This window comes from Carassius gibelio, chromosome A24 (genome assembly GCF_023724105.1).
Source record: "Carassius gibelio isolate Cgi1373 ecotype wild population from Czech Republic chromosome A24, carGib1.2-hapl.c, whole genome shotgun sequence".
Lineage (NCBI taxonomy): Eukaryota > Metazoa > Chordata > Actinopteri > Cypriniformes > Cyprinidae > Carassius > Carassius gibelio.
This window is the reverse complement of record NC_068394.1, coordinates 13,376,414-13,395,444: the sequence shown is the minus strand read 5'-3', so window position 1 is coordinate 13,395,444 and position 19,031 is coordinate 13,376,414. Positions and strand designations below refer to the sequence as shown.

General features: G+C 36.1%; 1 protein-coding gene across 6 annotated transcripts in view; it reads right to left on the bottom strand.

Moving 5' to 3' along the window:
* Positions 1-19,031, bottom strand: part of LOC127946197 (transmembrane protein 108-like) — a 52,254-nt gene that overhangs the window by 21,618 nt on the left and 11,605 nt on the right. Inside the window, exon 1 of one of the 6 annotated variants that reach the window (XM_052542599.1) lies at positions 14,274-14,412. The exons of the other annotated variants lie outside the window; for them this stretch is intronic. The gene's annotated coding sequence lies outside the window, so the exon portion shown is untranslated. Of the gene's footprint in view, positions 1-14,273; positions 14,413-19,031 lie in introns of those variants that run through there. 6 annotated transcript variants of the gene reach the window in all.

Below are 19,031 nucleotides of genomic sequence, written 5' to 3'. Positions count from 1 at the left end.
CAAATATTGTTTTTACTATGGCAGTCCTTAGAGCTCCTAAAGTAGTTTAACATCCCAAACAAAGCTTAAGGAATCTTTGAGAACATATTTTCACGAAGTATAAGGATAAAACAGAATAAAATTGCAGTGCATTGTATTTTATTATTTACTGGGAAAAAGCTTTATAGCTTATGCTGTGAAATTGTAAACAATCCTTCGGAAAAAAAAGTGCCAATGGCATGAAACCTGAATGGAACTCACAATTTAAAGTAAAATCCATCAGAAGGTTGTCCAGAAAAAAAAAAAAATTGGGACACACATAAAAAACCTGCTGTGTGAAAAAGAGCAGTGAATACTTAGAAAAGAAGTGCATTTTAAATATACTCAAACATTTACCTCTCTCATTCAGTCATAATTAGGCTGCAAGTCTGAATTATGAACTGGTAAACGACAAACTGATCACATAACATGTTTGTAAAGCTTTAAATGTTAACTGTTAAAAAGCAATGTTATCAGCTTTTACGACTAAACATTTGCAAACAACCTTGTACTGGAGAATCTGCACAAATAAAATTCTTAGGGGCCGATCACAGATCGCACCTAAAAACGCGTGGAAAACGCTAGTCGCGCCGCTTTCTCCTTCTTTCCAAAGCGCTCGGGCAGAAGCGCCCCTGAGGCGTCTGCCTTTGCTAAGCAACCATGACGTGCTCTCTCCATGACGTGCTCTCTCCATGACGTGCTCTCTCCATGACGTGCCCTCTCCATGAAGACCCGGAAATTTCAGCAAAGGATAAATGGATGCGGTGTGGACGCGCCTGGAAAAACGGGCGCATCGCACCGCGTGCGTGTCGCGACCGCGTCGCTTCCATTATGAGAGTGCATACTGCGCGCCTACATAGGAAATAACGAACTTGAGCACGCAAAAGACACGATATGTGAACGGCCCCTTAAACAGTTCAGTAGTGCAGAGTTTACAGGTTACTCTTCATTTTGAAGGCTCAAAGTAAAGTACTCCCACTTCCCGCTGAATGCTACACAGACGCTGTTCGGGAAGCACGTGACATAAAACGAGGCCAGCTATTGGCTATTCGCTACCTCACCTGCTGTACTGGCTGAGTAAAACCTCCGGTGGCTCATTACTGCCACACTTTGGTCACCGCAGATTTGAAATATGCAAATAAAATTTATTTAGCGACGAATCGATTACTAAATTAGTTGACAACTATTTTAATAATCGATTTTAATCGATTAAATTGATTCGTTGTTTCAGCTCTAAATCAAAGCATCAAAAAAGCGTGAAAAACGGGACCTTTAAAATTGTATCATGTATAGCCTACTATGAATTAATTTAATTTGTATATTAATAATGTTTAATTTTGTAGTTGGCTCAGGATCAGCTTATAAACTTCATGGATGTTGAAGTTTATCATTACTCCTCCATCATCTTTGTTTAATAGCCATTATTCACTCATTATTCTCATTATAAACATGGTCAAAACTTTTCCACACCTCAGACTTTGCTTTAGTTGCTGTTGCAACAAAAACATAATCACCGGAGGCAAGCCTCCATTACACCTACTCAGCATCCATTTTCGCAAACCGGAGCGCAAGCCCGAGCCCAGCCCGAGCCTGCGTAAAATTATATAAATTAAGCCCAAACCCGACCCATCCCGTCGGGGTCCAACAGCTTTCTGTCCCTCCATTGAAAACATATGTACGGTATACTGTCCATGTCCAGAAAGGTAATAAAAACATCTTCAAAGTAGTCCATGTGACATCAGAGGGTCAGTTAGAATTTTTTGAAGCATCGAAAATACATTTTGATCCAAAAATAGCAAAAACTACGACTTTATTCAGCATCATCTTCTCTTCCGGGTCTGTTGTGAGCGGGTTCAAAACACTGCAGTTTAGTGATATCCAGTTTGCGAACGAATCATTCGTTGTAACGAGTTCACTAAATCAAACTGAATCGTTTGAAACAGTTCGCGTCTCCAATTTGTATTAATCCACAAATGACTTAAGCTGTTAACTTTTTTAATGTGGCTGACACTCCCTCTGAGTTAAAACAAACCAATATCCAGGAGTAATCCATTTACTCAAACAGTACACTGACTGGACGGCTTAGAAGAGAGTACTGAAGATGAACACCAAGCCAAGCCAGATAACAAACGAACAATTAACACATTCTCGAGTCAAGAACCTTTTCTGTCAGACGCGTCTGATTTGAGAACCGAGGAGCTGATGATACTGTGCATGTGTGATTCAGTGTGAAGCAGACCGACACACAGAGCGTCTGAACTGAACTGATTCTTTTGATGATTGATTCTGAACTGATTCTGTGCTAATGTTATGAGCATGGGTAAACCGAAGGCTTGAATCAAGGGCAATCATCGCAAATGACGTCATTACATCGAGCACAAAAGAACCGCTTAACTGTTTTCTTCATCCGATTTATTGAATCGAACTGTCCGGAAGAATCAGTTTGCGGAAAAGAACCGAAGTTCCCATCACTACTGATGATCCTAAAACCGATGCAACCGGTTATTGACTCGAGAACGAGTCAATATTTCGTTTGTTATCTGGCTCGGCTCGGTGTTCATCTTCAGTTCTCTCTTCACAGCAGTTCAGTCAGTGTACATATAAAGTATATTATAGTGTATTATAAAAATGTAGGTTTTTTATAATGCACATTCAAGTCTATCTTCAAAAATGTGAGTGATGGTTTTAAGAAAACAACTTCATCAATTTGACAACACACACGCTGCAAATGCTCACAACACAACCAAATATGCAACACACTGCAAATAAAATAATTGTTTTGGTTATGTTGTGAGTATTTACAACGAGTATCTTTATTTGTTTGCGTTGTGAGCATTTGCAGCACCTGTTGTCAAAATGATGAAGGTGTGGTTGTGCATTGAGCTCTCTTAACCACAATAAACAATGGACAAACGGTTTTTTTTTTTTGATGTCATTTGCCTTTAAATTGCCCTTGCCTTTAAAGCATTAAAATAATCCTGTGAATATACTTAAAAAAATGCAGAATCTAATAATTATAATCTATTCTAATCTAATTTAATTTAATCTGTGATTTAAATCGGAGTGAATCATTCTAAATTTGCAAAAATCGTTCTTGAATCGAATCGATACCTTATGAATTGTTAATTGAATCGCTGTCTACTCAAAGATTCACAGCCCTAGTTTTGAGCTTAAATAGAAGTTTGTGAAATCCATGTATTGGCAGCAAAAAAATAAATAAAAATAAATTAAAAAAATAATAATAATAATAAATTAACATGATTTCTACTTTTATTTTGACGAAAAGTCAATTGTTATTTCTGTTTCAATGGTTTCATTTTCAGTTTCCTTCAATGGTTTTCTGATACCATTGTGTTGTTGTAGCACTATGTAAATACTGCAGTACTTGAATATATATTTATACCAAGCGTAAATTATGAATAAAATATGACTGGTGCATGGACTGATATGTGCACCTTTAAAGCAATATTAATTGCGTTGATTTAAGCATCTGCGAAATGCGTAAATCTAAATGAACTGTACATTTCCCAGACAAATGAGGTCTTAACAGGCAACATAAAACATAATTTGCAACAAAATTAAGTCTTTAAAGACAACAAGAGACAGCATTCAATACATATTTCAATTATTATCCAGGATGAAGTAATTAATTCCTATCGTTTAAATCAGACTTTGAAATTAGAAGTTAATATTATATTTCCTTGCCTACACTTCCTGTGGTGGGAAAGTTATTATATTTCCAATAAATATTTTTAAAACATTTTTTTTTAAATAACATGCACTATTGACGAGCATAATAACTGAGAAAATAAAGAGGGTCAAGTTTTATTTAATTTTAATTAAACTGTACGACACAGTACATGAAGTCGTGAGAGAAACTCAATAACAGTATGTGCTTGTTCTCTGTAAGGTCAAAGCAACTCTCTCATGATATCATGTTTACTATAGTCAAGTTGATTGACTGGGAATATTGACTGTACTCACTCACTAATTAGTTTACAAGGACTCATTAATCCAATTAAACCTGGACCACTCTCACATTCACCATGTACTGGATGACATCATTTCCTCTGGGCTAAACAAGAAAACAAGGTCCTGTATGTGTAAGATAAGATTGTTCGACAAGCGTTGCTACTTTAAGACAAGAAACAGGATCTGAGCTCCTGAAAATACTTTTTGCAAATACTTTAAATAATACAATTACAATCATAATGGATATTAGATAACGGCAACTGGTGGTCAATTTTTTTTTCTGTTAAAGAAAATATTTATAGCCTGATTGAAACTTAAACTAAATTAAAATTCAGGATAAGGTTTAAAGTATCCCAAGAGGGTTATAAAGTGGCCTGATGAGGGTTTGTAGTTTTGATGATTGTTTCTCTGATGGTTATTAGCATGCAGCACATGTGTTTCCTGTTTCTGTGTTCAAAAGGCACATCATGGCAGCAATCAAGCATGTGGAATGGCACACAAGCTCCAGTTTCTCTGATAACCCAGCAGTGACCTCTCAGAACATATTCAAACAGATGTTTGACATTTCATGTGTCATATCCTCGCTCTCAGGCCATGAGAAAAGGTCATGAAAAATGACTGACTCACCTCCCTAATGCAAGATAATATATTACCAATATATATATAATCAGTAAGGAAAAAATCTCCAAAGGCATACTATGAAAGAAATGTATTTTTCTTGAACTTTTCATATCGTCTCTCCATAGTCCATGAAGATAATTCCTTTAAACTAGGATGCAAAAATGGTTTCCAAACTAATGTTAAAATCAAGTACATATGGTAAGATGATAATTATTTTCATGGACTGAAATTTCTATTGTACTTTGCCTAATAATAAAAATAATATTAAAAATACAATTTTAAATGCAACAAATGAATTTAGGCCTCATAACTTGACAAAGTATGACATTTTTTGTATTTTTATTAAAATATTTATTTTTAAATTAGCAAAAAACTACAGTTAACAGTTGTATGAAATGATCACTGTGTTTTTAAAAAGTAACCAGCCAATACCAATATAAACATTTGGAAAAAAAAATCCTTGTGCAAGGCTTTATTTATTTGATAAAAAATACAGTAAAAACAATAATGTTGTGAAATATTATTACAATTTAAAATAACAGTTTTTTTCTCTCATTCTCTTAAGATTTATTTTAAAATGTAATGTATTCCTGTAACGGCAAAGCTGAATTTTCAGCATCTTTAATCCAGTCTTAGGTGTCACATGATCCTTCAGAAATCAATCTAATGTGATTTCAAGGAACATTTCTTATTTTTATTGATACTGAATAGAATTATGCTGATTAATATTTTTGTTGAAGCTGTAATCATTTTTTTTTCAGGCATCTTTAATAAACAAAAAGTTTAAAAACTAATTAAAAACACCTGTTTGTTTAAAATGAAAGTATTTTGTAACATTATAAATGTCTTTACTGTCTCTTTTGATCAACTGAATGCATCCTCGCTGAATAAAAGTATTAATTTCTATAAAAAATCTTACAGACATCGTACCTTCTAATGTTAATGTGTTTATATTCACATTTTACAATAATCTAATGATATCCTCATAATAATGACCACATAATAATCTTCACCATCATCAGTTTTCAGTACCTTAGACGACCTGATTCAATAAAAGCCCCATGTTCCAATCTATGTCCTGAGATAAAAAATGAATATGTAAAAATGAATCATCACCAAGCTAGACAATAACACCTCCCCTCCGAGCAGCACTGTGTGGATACTTCTGCTGAATCACGACCCTGGCAGCACGATGAATTGCAGCTGCTGCGTCACTCTCTCCGGCCCCCGGGAGACGTGTAATCAATCAGCGCTGCAGCTACATGGGCCGTCACAGCTGCAAGGCTCTGCACCAGGCCATTAAAAGTGCATTACCTTCCCAGCATGCCTTTCTCGTCCCCCATGAGGAAGGCGACAAAACCCGTCACCTCTTCCTCTGGTTCAGAGTCAGATTTTCAAACAGCACACAAAGCCAAAGGGGCTTCTTAAAATGATGTCACTTCATAACACGCACAGCACAACAGCACATTTAGCTCAGTGATTAAGCGCTAAATGAAACGTGAAAGATGTTGTCTTAACAATGTCAGTTCACTTTTGAAAAACTAACTTTCAGTCAAGATAATCTGCTTAGGGTAAGGCTGGGTAGATGTCATTTAATGTCACAAAAAAAAAAAATACACTGCAATAATTATTTCTGCCTGAAATTTAAACGAAAAAATAAATATGAAGGTCTTTGATCATTGTGAAGGTCTTTCATTTAAAAAAAAACAAAAAAAAAAAAACAATTATATATATATATATATTTTGGAATGCTGTTTTTTCTTGTGGATAGTTTGAAAAATCACATAAATAAATAAAGAGACTTGTATATACATAATATAGTTAGTAAAAGATTCTTATTATCTTTATCAGCCAAAATGTACATTTTGGTACATCTTTAAAATTAATATAACAGATAGTTCAGATTCTACATTCTGACTGAATAAGCAACATACACACAGCAGACATAAGCTGAATTCTGGTGCTCGACAAATATAAACAACTAACCACCTAGCCTAGGTCGAGAACATTGATCCAGCTTTTAATAGCATGTGGAGAGCTCTTGGGTAAATAATTTGCTTTTTAAATTGAAGTCCTTGGAAACGGAGGCATTTGAAATCGTTCAGAAACAGAAGGTTTGAGCAGTATGTGTGTCACGAAGCATGGCACGTGAAAAGGTGCATGAGTAGGTGTATGAATGAGTGTGGGCTCTTTTTTTCTATCTGCATGTGTGTGTAGATGATGGATGTGCCAACACAAAAGTAATTCTGGAGGATCAGAGAACTTTTGATACTGTTTTGATACTGTGTAGGTGAAACAGCCCAGACGCTTCACTAAGAGGGAAATGGGTCGAATGAGTCTCCAATGGCTGATCCATTCACTCAGAATGTAATATACTGTACTATACTAAAGAATAAGGTGAATGAAATCACTTATAGAGTTGAAAACAGGCCAGACAATCATAGTTTTTGAAAATATAAAATGCTACAAACACGTCAACTGATATATTGATATATATCAAAATGTGCCAATAATACTAATTTTACAATAAAAAAATATTTTTTAAATGGTCTAGTAATACTGGCACAAGCAATAAATTGGTCAACCACTGGTCGTAATTTTATAGCATTTATAAAGATTTTTTCTTTGGTTAATTAGTGTTTGTTAGTGGGACTTTTATTTTGATAGTACTGAGAACATCCGATGGCAGATGCACATAAGCTCCCATTCACTGTCTTCATTTAACTGTTCAATTGAAATGGAAATGCTGAAATACTTTATTTTAAGTAAAATGTTAATGTAAAATACTGTATATGTGTTACATGTATATCCTACACATACACATACTGAACAATAAAACTTATGTCAGTTAGCGTTTGCCATTAGGTTGCTAGGCTAACTAGCTCCACAAGTATCCCTGCACAACAATCTGTAGTTGTAGAAAAGACACCACACAATACGATTGGTTAGCCCAAAACTATCATGCGACTTCAATAAAATAAGATAAAATAAGAGCTGTAGCAGAGTATGGTGTGAGAGAGAGGCACGGCAAGCCATAAACAGATTGAGTGAGATGCTGACGGCGCGAGTGGATACACACTGACAGACTGTCACCTACTCCGTGGTGCCTCTTACAAGATTAGCTTAGCTGGTGTGTGGCTATAACTGACAGGGCAACTGTGAGACAAAGTCTGGATATTAAGACGGCTATCTGGTGAATGACGTCGCTGTTCGGCTAATTTTATTTTCTCAAATGTGCTTCCATCCATCACTCACAGAAACATATGACATCTAAACTTATTCTATGTTTAGACTGACTTCTTGGATTGTCTTGCTTCACAAGTTTTAGCCTTGCTGTAACTCTAGGAGAGGAAATCTATAGTCATACGGTTTATTTTGTATTTAAATATCTACATTATATCAGCTCCTTTTTTAATGTTTAATTTCATGTACAGTCCAACCTTTGAGAACAAGAACCAAATATGTATTTAAAAAATATATATTATATTTTTAACTGAGCATCAATATCTAGTTTATTATATTACATTAAATCTAGTTTATATATTAATTGTATATTTACATGCATAAACAGTTATTTTAACATTTGATTAAAAGAGGCTTGTCACAAAACTACAGACATTTTACGGTTGCCGTCAAGACCATCAGATTTAATTAGAGAGAAAATAGTTGTTTTCGGCTCAATGCTGGACCAAAATCATTAAGAAGAACCAAGTTGAAACTTCCAAACATGAAGAACTGAGATAATAGGTAACAAAGGGTCTAGTGATTTTGAGTAATGAAAAAGAAAACTTAACAAGTAAATGAGTGGAAATGTCATACTACCTCCCATTTTTCTCTTAAGCAACCATGCATTTACAGTAGAACTAGACTGCTTCTGCATAATGTTTCTCAACTGGTGGGTCGCGACTCAAAAGTGGGTGGCAAGACCGCTCTGAGTGGGTCGTAGAGTGTACAGTCAAAGAAACAACATCAATACCAAAAAACGTAATTCTAAGTGTTTTTCTAATGTTTTTCATTTATTTATTTTTTTATGCAAGACTTTAGTTTTGAAATGCGTGCATGAGAGATGCTGGAACTTTTGTCAGATGCATTTTAAGAAAAGATTGAGAAAAACATGCTTTCCTGGTTCAGTATCAGATGAGATGTTGTCAGGAATGCACTCTTTAATTGCAGCGGTGCACTGTTAAAGCACAATAGAAACTATGAGCATGAAATGTGTGAAATAAAAGTAAAGTACCAATAAATCACATAACTGGTACTGCATGTGTTAGCTGGGAAGTACTTGCACTATTTTTTTTTACAATTTATGTTTACGTTAAGTGAAGGGGGATGATACTTGTGTGTCTCAATTTTTGTGAAATACATTTTCTTATATATAATCAGGTTCATGCAAATGTTGTCATGTTGACCAAGAGAAAGTTGCTTGGTTTGAAAGAGAGTTCTTTATGAGCTGTGCTTTAAACTTCATTACACTACTCTACTTTTTTTTTTTTAATACAAATTTTACTCCCAAATGGTTTTGCCCAATCCATTGCTAAGCCTTTTATAGACTGAAGATAGAACGAAGTATCAGAAGATAACACTACCAAATAGGCCTACATACAGAAAGATCCCTTTGGATCACATGAGAGACTTCTTCTAAAATCTACAGTAGCTAACAGTGGTATTATTCATGATCCACTTTAATCACAGAAGGGATTTCTTATAGAAGACAGCCTCTAAAGAGCCCACAGGCACATTAAAAATAAACGTACAATAAAGGAAGATAAGATAAAGGGATGCTTTGGAAAGATGAACCAACCACCCCAAGAGTGACGGAGGCGGATCGTTTACAATGCACAGTAGTTTTTCAGTCCTCTTTGTCCAGACTTGCAGAATATCATTTAAATACACAATATGAAACCATTCATAGATATACTAATTATGCATGCTGAAAAGAACAAGTACCCAAAGGGAAAAATAGCACAAATGAGCTTTAATATATCAGTTTTGCCTTTTTGTCAACAGCTCCTATTTCTCGTGTCTCTTCTAGAGTTTCTGATTTACCGTGCTTAGATTTGTCAAGATATTAAAGTCTGCAATCACAAGACATTGAGATTTCTTATCAAGCCATTAATGTTATGCGGTGCATTATTTGTATTGCATTATTAGAGTTAATAAGTGTTTCGACATATGATGTATTATATTATTGTTTTATGAATTATGAATTTATAACAACCCATTACCACTGATAGTTTTTTCTTGTACACATTTATCAATAGTTCTGGCCCTAAATGCCATGCTTAACCAGTGCAAAACAGGATTGTTCTCTGATAACACCAATGGGGCGTTTGGCCTGTTTGTGTTTGTTCAGTCAGTACATGTTCAATAAATGCTCAGTGAGGGACATTGTCGGATTTGCATTTGACCTCTGAGGGAACTGACAATGGTGGCTGGGTCTGTTGAATTGTTCTATATATATACACTGACAAATATTGTTCTTTGGCCTTACGCCTGAGGTGTATTTAGTTGATATGTGCTGATTTAAGCATCCATAAATCGCCTCAAATAGCAACATATTTCAAAGGGACATTATGTGCACTCTCAAAGCTTCCCAAAACATAGTTTCTTCAAAATACCTCACATCCAACGTGATGTTTTAGTAGCGTTTGGCAACCACACCCTCTTGGATCGCTGTTGCCTTTTATCAAAACACTTCATATCCTCTTTCATCATTACTCTGACACCAGAGAGATCTTCAACACTACAACATTTTAGAATGAATAGCTCAGAAATTTCGGTAGCACTTTATTTTACAGCCCTGTTCCTCATGTACATACTATGTACTTATTATAGTAATTACAAAAACTATGTAATAACTAGGTACTAATCCTGAACCTACCCCTAAACCTAACCCTACCCCATGTAGTTACCTTGTGTTACCAGAACTTTCTTAGATAAATACACTGTAAGTACACTGTCTATAAGTACATGTTAGTACACGTACTGTAAAATAAAGTGCAACCGAAATTTCTCTCAATCCTCAGCTTTGTAGCTTCTCACAACCTACACTATCATGATATTAAACATTAAAAAGTATGTTCCCGTTCAGACCATCATGAAAGTTGTAATAGCAAAAGATTCTTGTGTTAGGTTTTGAACGATTTGTGCAGAAAAACATAGACGTTTTAATCTTCGATGTCATTATGGACAAGACTAAATGAGACTTCCATGTAACCTGAAATTCAGTGCAGGCAGCCATTCTCAACAAAGACGGCTGTCACACTTTTCCCACTCTTTCCTCTTGTCTATCACAGAATACCTAAGGGAATTGGGACTGCCAGACAGCATTCAGTGTGAGTGTGTGTGTCTACTAACTGAATGACTGTCTTAAAAAAATAAAATAAAAAAAATAATAAAAACAACATCTTTCATAGCTCTTTGGTTTTAAATAGGGCTGTCAGATTATAATCAAAGTAACTGCACAATATGCAGATTAATTAATCACAACTAATTGCATATATCATTATTTAGATAACACTTTACCATAAAGCCCCATTAGTTAACATTTACAATGAATGCCACATTTGATACAGTATTCATTTATCCTATGTAGATTGATGAAGTAGCCCGAATAGCAGGTGGACTGGGCAGTATTAAAATTTAACTCTCAGAAAATGTCATTTAAAAAATACCTTATTATGGAAGGTATACCAAAGGGTTGATTATTTGCAGCAACTTTAAATCAGATCACACTGACTAAATGTTTTAAACTGACAGGTCATAGTTTTGATTTGAATCTACACCGCAGGTCCGAGACAGCATTAAAGAACTAGAGGTATTTCTATCAAAAATAAAAACTCATAATGTGAATAAGCCAATGTTTGTGCTGTATGGATATCTTTTACAATTACACAGTCTAATTGAGCTGAGCAAACCTAGAACTAAATCCAAATTGGAAATCAGCATCACCGTGCTTAGAAGCGCGAGACACAATCCAGCAAGGAGGTAATATTTCGTCCAATGACAGTTCAGCATCTGGGCTGAGCTCTGTCGCAACTGGCTGCTGGACCAAAGCAGATGTACTCGCAGCCCCAGATACACACCGCAGCTAGGTTCCAAGGCATTCTGGGTACATGGAGATAAACAGTGTGGTGACCTGACACAGCACTGTGAAGCTAATAGCAGGGGTGCTGTCAACATATTAGTCCTCCCACATCCCAGCAAGAAACACACCAACACAGAGAAACATCCCTCTGAACACACTTCTTCCTGCCAGACAGTCAAATACATAAACACTGTCACACAAAAATGTCACTATGCCTGTTTAGTTTGAATTTTTGGATTATTGTAATTTACTGTTAAATTAATTAACTGTGTATGGTAAACCTGCTACTTACTATTAGTCAGCTTTTCAAATCCCTAGCGTTAAATATGTTTTTGATTGCTTCCACTGTCTTCATCTGTAAGTCGCTTTGGATAAAAGCGTCTGCTAAATGAATAAATGTAAATGTAAATATTAAACTTTGCCACATGACTTGTCCTGTAATACTTGTAGGCTACTACAAATGTGAATTATTATTCAAATCGTGCAGCCTAATGAGTAGAGGTGTCCATTTACTTTATTTGCCGTGAAAACAAACTAATGACTCTTGCTTGAAAGATAATAAAATATGTGGGGGGGGAAACCCTACAGTATAGATTTGCCCTGAAGGAGGGATCCAAGCCATGCTGAAGGACAGACAATGAAAGAGACTTTCGACTTTTGGCTAGTAAGAAACTACCTAGCAGCCACCTAGAACACACACCAAGCTACCACCCTAGAAGCCACTGAGAACACCCTGGCAACTATCCAAGAAACCACAAAGAACACCAAGCAACCAACAGAACACCCTATAACAACCGAGTAACAACACAGAAGACCCTAACAACCACAAAGAACACCAACAAACCACCCAGAATACCCTAGCAAACACTTATAAACCATAGAGCAACCACCAAGCAATCACATAAAAACACCCAGCACACTGTAGCAACCACCTAGAAACCAAAGAAAACACCCAATCAACTACCTAGACACCAAGAACATCATGCAATCACATAACAACCACCTATAAACTAAAGACAACACCAAACAACTACCTAAAAAAACACATAACAACATGCAAAGAACTACTCAGAACACCTTAGCAACCACAATAAAGTACAAACTGAACTGAAACTGTAACACTAGCTAGCTAGCGTCCACTGCCGTGGTGAGATTTACATGAAAAACACCACTCAAAATTGTACATTTATTAATTTTCAGAATGATACACTGGGTAGTTGCTATCAGCACCATTGTCTTTAATTTTAAGATACTATTTTTTAAATGAAATGCATTAATTCTTAATGCTGAAGCATTTCAACATTTGGCTGAACATAATGTTTACTCGACAATAGGGGTGCTCCGATCACGATCGGCCGATCGTTAATGCGCATCTCGTCAGTAAAGCCGGTTTTCTAATCAGCGGTTAATTCCATCAGGTGCGTGATTTCACATAGAGCAGCTGTTACTACACAGAGCCGTTGTTAACTGAGGAGATGCGCCAAAAAACGCTGAAAATGAAGTGGATTTGCGCATCTTCTCTATTAACAACGGCTCTGTGTAGTAACAGCTGCTCTATGTGAAATCACGCACCTGATGGAATTAACCGCTGATTAGAAAACCGGCTTTACTAAAGAGATGCGCATAACGATCGGCCGATCGTGATCGGAGCATCCCTACTCGACAAGCATCTTGGCAAAAATGTATCCAGGGAAAGCATGTGTCTGGTTCTGCTTGTATCAAAGGGTTAACTGGTCCTGCAAAATGCAATAAACCCTTAACAACCTTTCGGCGTTTACAAGCTCACCCCATAACAGACATTTGGGGACACTTCATTTACACCAATATCGTTGACTTGATTGCAAATGATTGCACAGATACTATTTAAACTGAACTGAGATGATGACATCACTGAATTAATCGATACATTATTGACACACTGTTTTCCTAATTAATGTAGTTCAGTTTCTTTTATATAATTCTTTTTATTTCTGATAAATTTGCAAAGATGTTACAAAAATATGTTTTTCTTTTTTGGTTTGTGATGTATGGAGTGCAGATTTTTTTTTTTTTTTAAGTAGCTTAACATAATGCTGCAACATAAAAATATAATAAAATAAAATAATAATAATAATTAAAAAAACGTGAAAAGGGTTATGAATACTTTTTATAGGCACTGTAAATGGGCTGAAATATACTAATCCAGGAGGTGATTTTTGGCTGTAAAAGAAACTGAAGAGAGACTAAGAAGGAATCATTTTAACACTAGCAGCTATATTCTTTTAACCCACTGGGAGATAATATTTCCTATCCTGTAATTAGCAGTGTTTTATGATTGGTTATGATTGGTTCTTTTACTAATGACTTAATATCATCTATTCATATTGAATATGCACTTATGCAATCTTTTAAGCCTTGGGCCAACATACTGTAACAGAATATCAAATTAAACATAATTACATGCAAGACTAAATAAAAATTGCTCACTTGATAATGCAAAAACATGAATCCAAAAACAGTCGATTAATAAATATAATCAGCTATAATTTGCAAACAAGATAAAGCAACTAATAATAAATAATGTGTCTCAACTTACTGTAATTATGAGAAGAGAACTCAGAGATTCTACTCTGAGCTGTTCACATTCTCATCGTTGGTTTCTATGGTTACTCACATAATGCCAAAAAGGATCCATGTGGATTTTTTGTTCTGATAACAGGATAATCTCATCGCTACATTAGTTCACCTCTAAACACTTAAAACGTCCTGAATCTTCAGAGCAAGAGCATTACTCAAGAACAGACGCAGATAGTACAAGTGAGTGTATCGCAGGAAAAGCAGCACTCATTACAGAGCTTGCTAATTTTACCTCTTGACGCACATTACGATATGCTGACAATAGCAGGAATGGAGGCTGCCGAAGAAAGGATGTGTTGTGGTGTATTTCGTACATTGTAAGGGGCTACCTTACGCTCTGCGTTAAGAAGCCAAAGGACGCAGCTGCAGAAACGAGAGTGCGTGTGCTGAAAAAGATGAGGGCACTGAGGAATAACTACTGATGATCTATAAAACAAACAGGAACGAACGAGTAAGAAAAAGTTAAAGGAGTATTGTTAAGTATGGTGGAGGAGAAAACGGTTTACACAAAAAGTTTACAAAACCATGTGCGTTTCACTCGGTCATTGCTACGAAGCTAATGGAATACTGTAAAACACTGCAATATATGTGTGCATGTCACTGGCTCTGATGGCAGTCATGACCTTTCCCTGTACAAACTGTGGTAGATACATCATGGCCATGACATTTCAATGTAGAGCAGACCGGGCAACTTTATTAGATAACAGCACTGGACACTAGGAGCCACAGCAGCTGCTGAATCAGGTTCTCTGGGGATTGGGTCAAATTTACCCTGCAACACGTAATAAAAGGGCACATGTGATTCATATCAGTGCTTATTACTGTGTGTGTGTGTGTAGAGAGAGAGAGACAGATAACTGCTTGTTTCGTTGAGAAGTTTATGAATAGTTGTTATTTAGAGGGATGATTAAAGCTATTGGGCGGATCCATGGGGAGGTTCAGCTCTGTGACTGGTCTTAGTGTTATTAAGTCAGCTATAACAGGGCATTTAGAGAGACGATTTAAAAAATGTTTAAGACTGAGACATAAATAAACAAAGCTGGATATATAAAGGATGTCAAATTTTTCTTTCAGTCATTATACCCTTTTAAAGTATATAAGTGTAATAAAGTCTATTATAATTGAAAGAACTAAAAGTGGCATTTATTTGATCGAAAATGCAGTATAAGTTTAAATTAAATTACTCTTTAACTAAATTAAATTGACGTTAAATTGAAATTATTATTTCTTAACTAGATTAAATTGACGTTTGGACAACAGAAGACTTTGTTGAATGCAAAACAAATTAGTTAGCTTCAGAATTAGTTAGGATTCAAATTAGTTAGGATTCTGGAATTAACTTTAGAGCTTCAGCTCAGGGATACTAATAAACAGATAAAGGTTCAATCAGTGTGTTCATTTCAGAAGAATGAAACAGTGTTTGTTTTTTGTTTTTTTTTTGTAGCAAGCCTTGCTGGTTAACACACAATATAACACTCAAATTGCCATCCTCAACAAAACATAAATCCACGAGCACAGTGACTGTCCTCCCTTAAAATCCCAAAGCAAAGCCTTAATTATCATTTCAATCTTTGTTATCTGGCTAAAAAAATAAAATAAAAATATATGGGTGTGAGGGCCCACACTCTCATTATGACATCATCAAATCTGGGTCCTAAAACAAAGCAACACTAAAGACTGTGTGGGCCCGGATTTGTGTCTGCAGTCCAGACTGTTGTTATTAAACATCTTTAGCGTGGATTAATGTCAAATCCAGAACATCAATCTGACACCTCCGCAAGATGCTTATCGCACAAATAATGAAGCAATCAACATGACCACTCAGCCTGTTAATTAATCAAATGCTAGCCTGGTCACTAGGGATGCTCTATAGCAAAAAATGTATGGTGGGGGAGGGGGTACAAATCAGTTTTTTTTTTTTTTTTTCATATTGCTTCAACAAAGACAGCTGTTTAATTACACAAAAGATGGAGTGCTCTGGCAAGCACCCATCAGTCACAGCTGAATTAATGAATAGGTAAAGAGTGACAGAGCATGGAGGGGCATGCTATGCTAACATAGCTTTAGCTCACTCGTGATCACACCACATAATCACTGTTTAATAATGGGATTGAACTAACCAAAGATACTAACAGTGTAGAAGCCACAGAGATTATAAAATCAACAATGTAGCATGAGGCTAAACTGATACACTTAATAGTCCCAAGAGATAGTTGTCTTTAAAGGTGCCATATGCAAAAATTGAGGTAAAAATATCAAAAAAATTACCTACACGCATCAAAAGAATGAGAAGAAATAAGGGCGATGATGTCATAAAAAAAATGTCAAGTTATAGTGCTGCAGAGATATCAACCATTACTAGCCCCGGCCCGACAGGTGTCATAATACCAGTTTCGGCCATGGGAGGCGGTATGCGGGCAACATAAGTACAGCCCACTACTTCATTTCAGTTCAGGGAAGAGAGCGGAAGGATGACTAAAGCCCTTGGCAAGAGACCGCCACCCTCTACAGGGAAACAACCGCGCTCGGAATCACAAATCAAATCCGATAAGAAAAGGAGCCGAACCAGAGTAAACATCGGCACTGCTTTCCATCGCTGGAGACAACTGATGGACCTGAAAGAAATGAGGTTCGACTCCGAACTTGCAACATTTCTTTTGGATTGGTAAGTTAGATGCTATTAGTATTTCGCTAGAAGTTTGTTTTATATGTTTGTGTATTTTTTTTCGGGAAGTTATAACATAGAAATGCATCGAAGGCTGTTCGATAAACGTGCTAATGTTAACAATGGCTAACCGTAGCTGCGTTTGGTAATTAGCTAGCTATAACTTACCCATTTATTTATATCATAACTAACCTGCTCTGTCTAGTCTGTTGGTCTCCGTGTCCTCTTTGCTTCATGGTTTTTCTGTGTGTGAGAAAATTGATGTGTGGCGTGAAAGCGTGTGAAAAGTCAATTGCATGTGTCTCACGGTGAATGCTTGAGAGTTAGCAGCTCTGGTTACGTTGGTTGGCGCTAGCTTGGTCAACATCAGCTGTCTGATGTTGACCAATGATGTTGACAGAATGCTGTCTGTCAAATTAATTTAATTCAAATAATGTGTATATACAACTCAAAATGTAATATGAACAAAACGAATAGGAACATATTCACTGGTAAAGGTGAAGGGGAGTAGCTTGAAGATGTCATGTTTCAAAATCACTTGACAACACCCAACGTTCCTCTGGAGGCAAAACGTCCTCTTAGGCTTTGGCTATGGCTCTAGGGTTGTTGTGAAAGTAGGGGTGGAGCATAGAGACTATGCCGTTTCTTGTTTGTTACTCTAGAGTAGACCAATTCACTTTATTGAAGCATACTGCCCCCATCTGGTATGGAATGTGGAGTATGACTTGATTTTTTTTTTTCTTGATTTTTGCCAGACATGACAGATGGCACCTTTAAAGCTTAATTTGTAACTTTTGACGCTCTAGCGGTTAATAAACAGAAATGCTTGCGTCTTGCGGAAGAACATTGTATATATGCTCCCTTCGAATTAGAATCATGGCAGAATATCCTGTGATGTCCACTTCACAGGCCACTTATGATCAAATAGAACAAATGTTGGAAGTTATGAGAGATACATCCAAAACGTGAAGAGTGAAGAGTGGAATTATTTGATATAATCAATTGTTTGATATCAACTTTACATAGCTACAACTTTAATCATTCGAATACATTTTTCACCAAAGCATTATCACTTTTCACTTTTGCTGAGACATTTCTGAAGTGAATTACAGCCTTTTACATGGAGGAAGAATGTGTTGTCCGATATGACAGATTGCAGCAGAGTGAGGCGAGCAGAGCGAAATCAGCCAGAGAAAAACTCTGCCAGACAGAATGAATGTCAATGGCTTCGCTCTGCTCTGTTTATGGATGGTCTAGTTAAATGTCAAAAGCTTTACCCTAGAGAGTCTATCCTCACTCCAGACTGGTACCGAATTTGTAAGCACCTCACTTTCCCTCTGTCTGTCTGTTTTACAACCGATGTTTCACATCCCATCCAATTTCTGAAGCTTCTCAGTGTATCTACCCTTTATTATTTCTTAAGTCTTAAGTGTTTTAGTTTCAAAAATGTTCCAAAAATTCACTTTTTTTTTTTGCCAAGTATATTCAGCTACTATACAGTATACATTTTTATATAAATCATTTTCAGTGTACCTTGCATGGTTATGGGAATGATATATAACACATTTTAAGACTTTTAAAGTTAATACAAAGAATAATAATAATAATAAAAAAAAAAAAACAGGAAATTTTTTACATTTAAACATTGACATTTTTATTAGACTACTTAAAGTTATGTTTACAGAAATGGCTTTTAGAGATTTAGTACAGGCAGAGAGCTCAATGACTAAATGTCAACTTCAAAAAGAAAAGAAAAATGCCTTCACAATCAAATTCAGCACATTAGCAACAAATGGCTCAATTCCATCTAAAATAAACATCGATTCAACTGTTTGTGGCCCTTATTGATGGTCCCTTATCTGCAGTGTCTTGGCACTGACAAAGCAAATTCTGCAAACGCTTTAAACTGTTTTATGACTCTTCCCAAACCAAAAGAAAATGCTAAGTCATCTCTTTTCTTTTGAAGGAGTCACCATTCAGGAGAGCTGAGTCGTTAGCATAGGCTGAGCTCCAAAATGCCTGACGAAATGAATGAACCGAGGGAAACGTAAC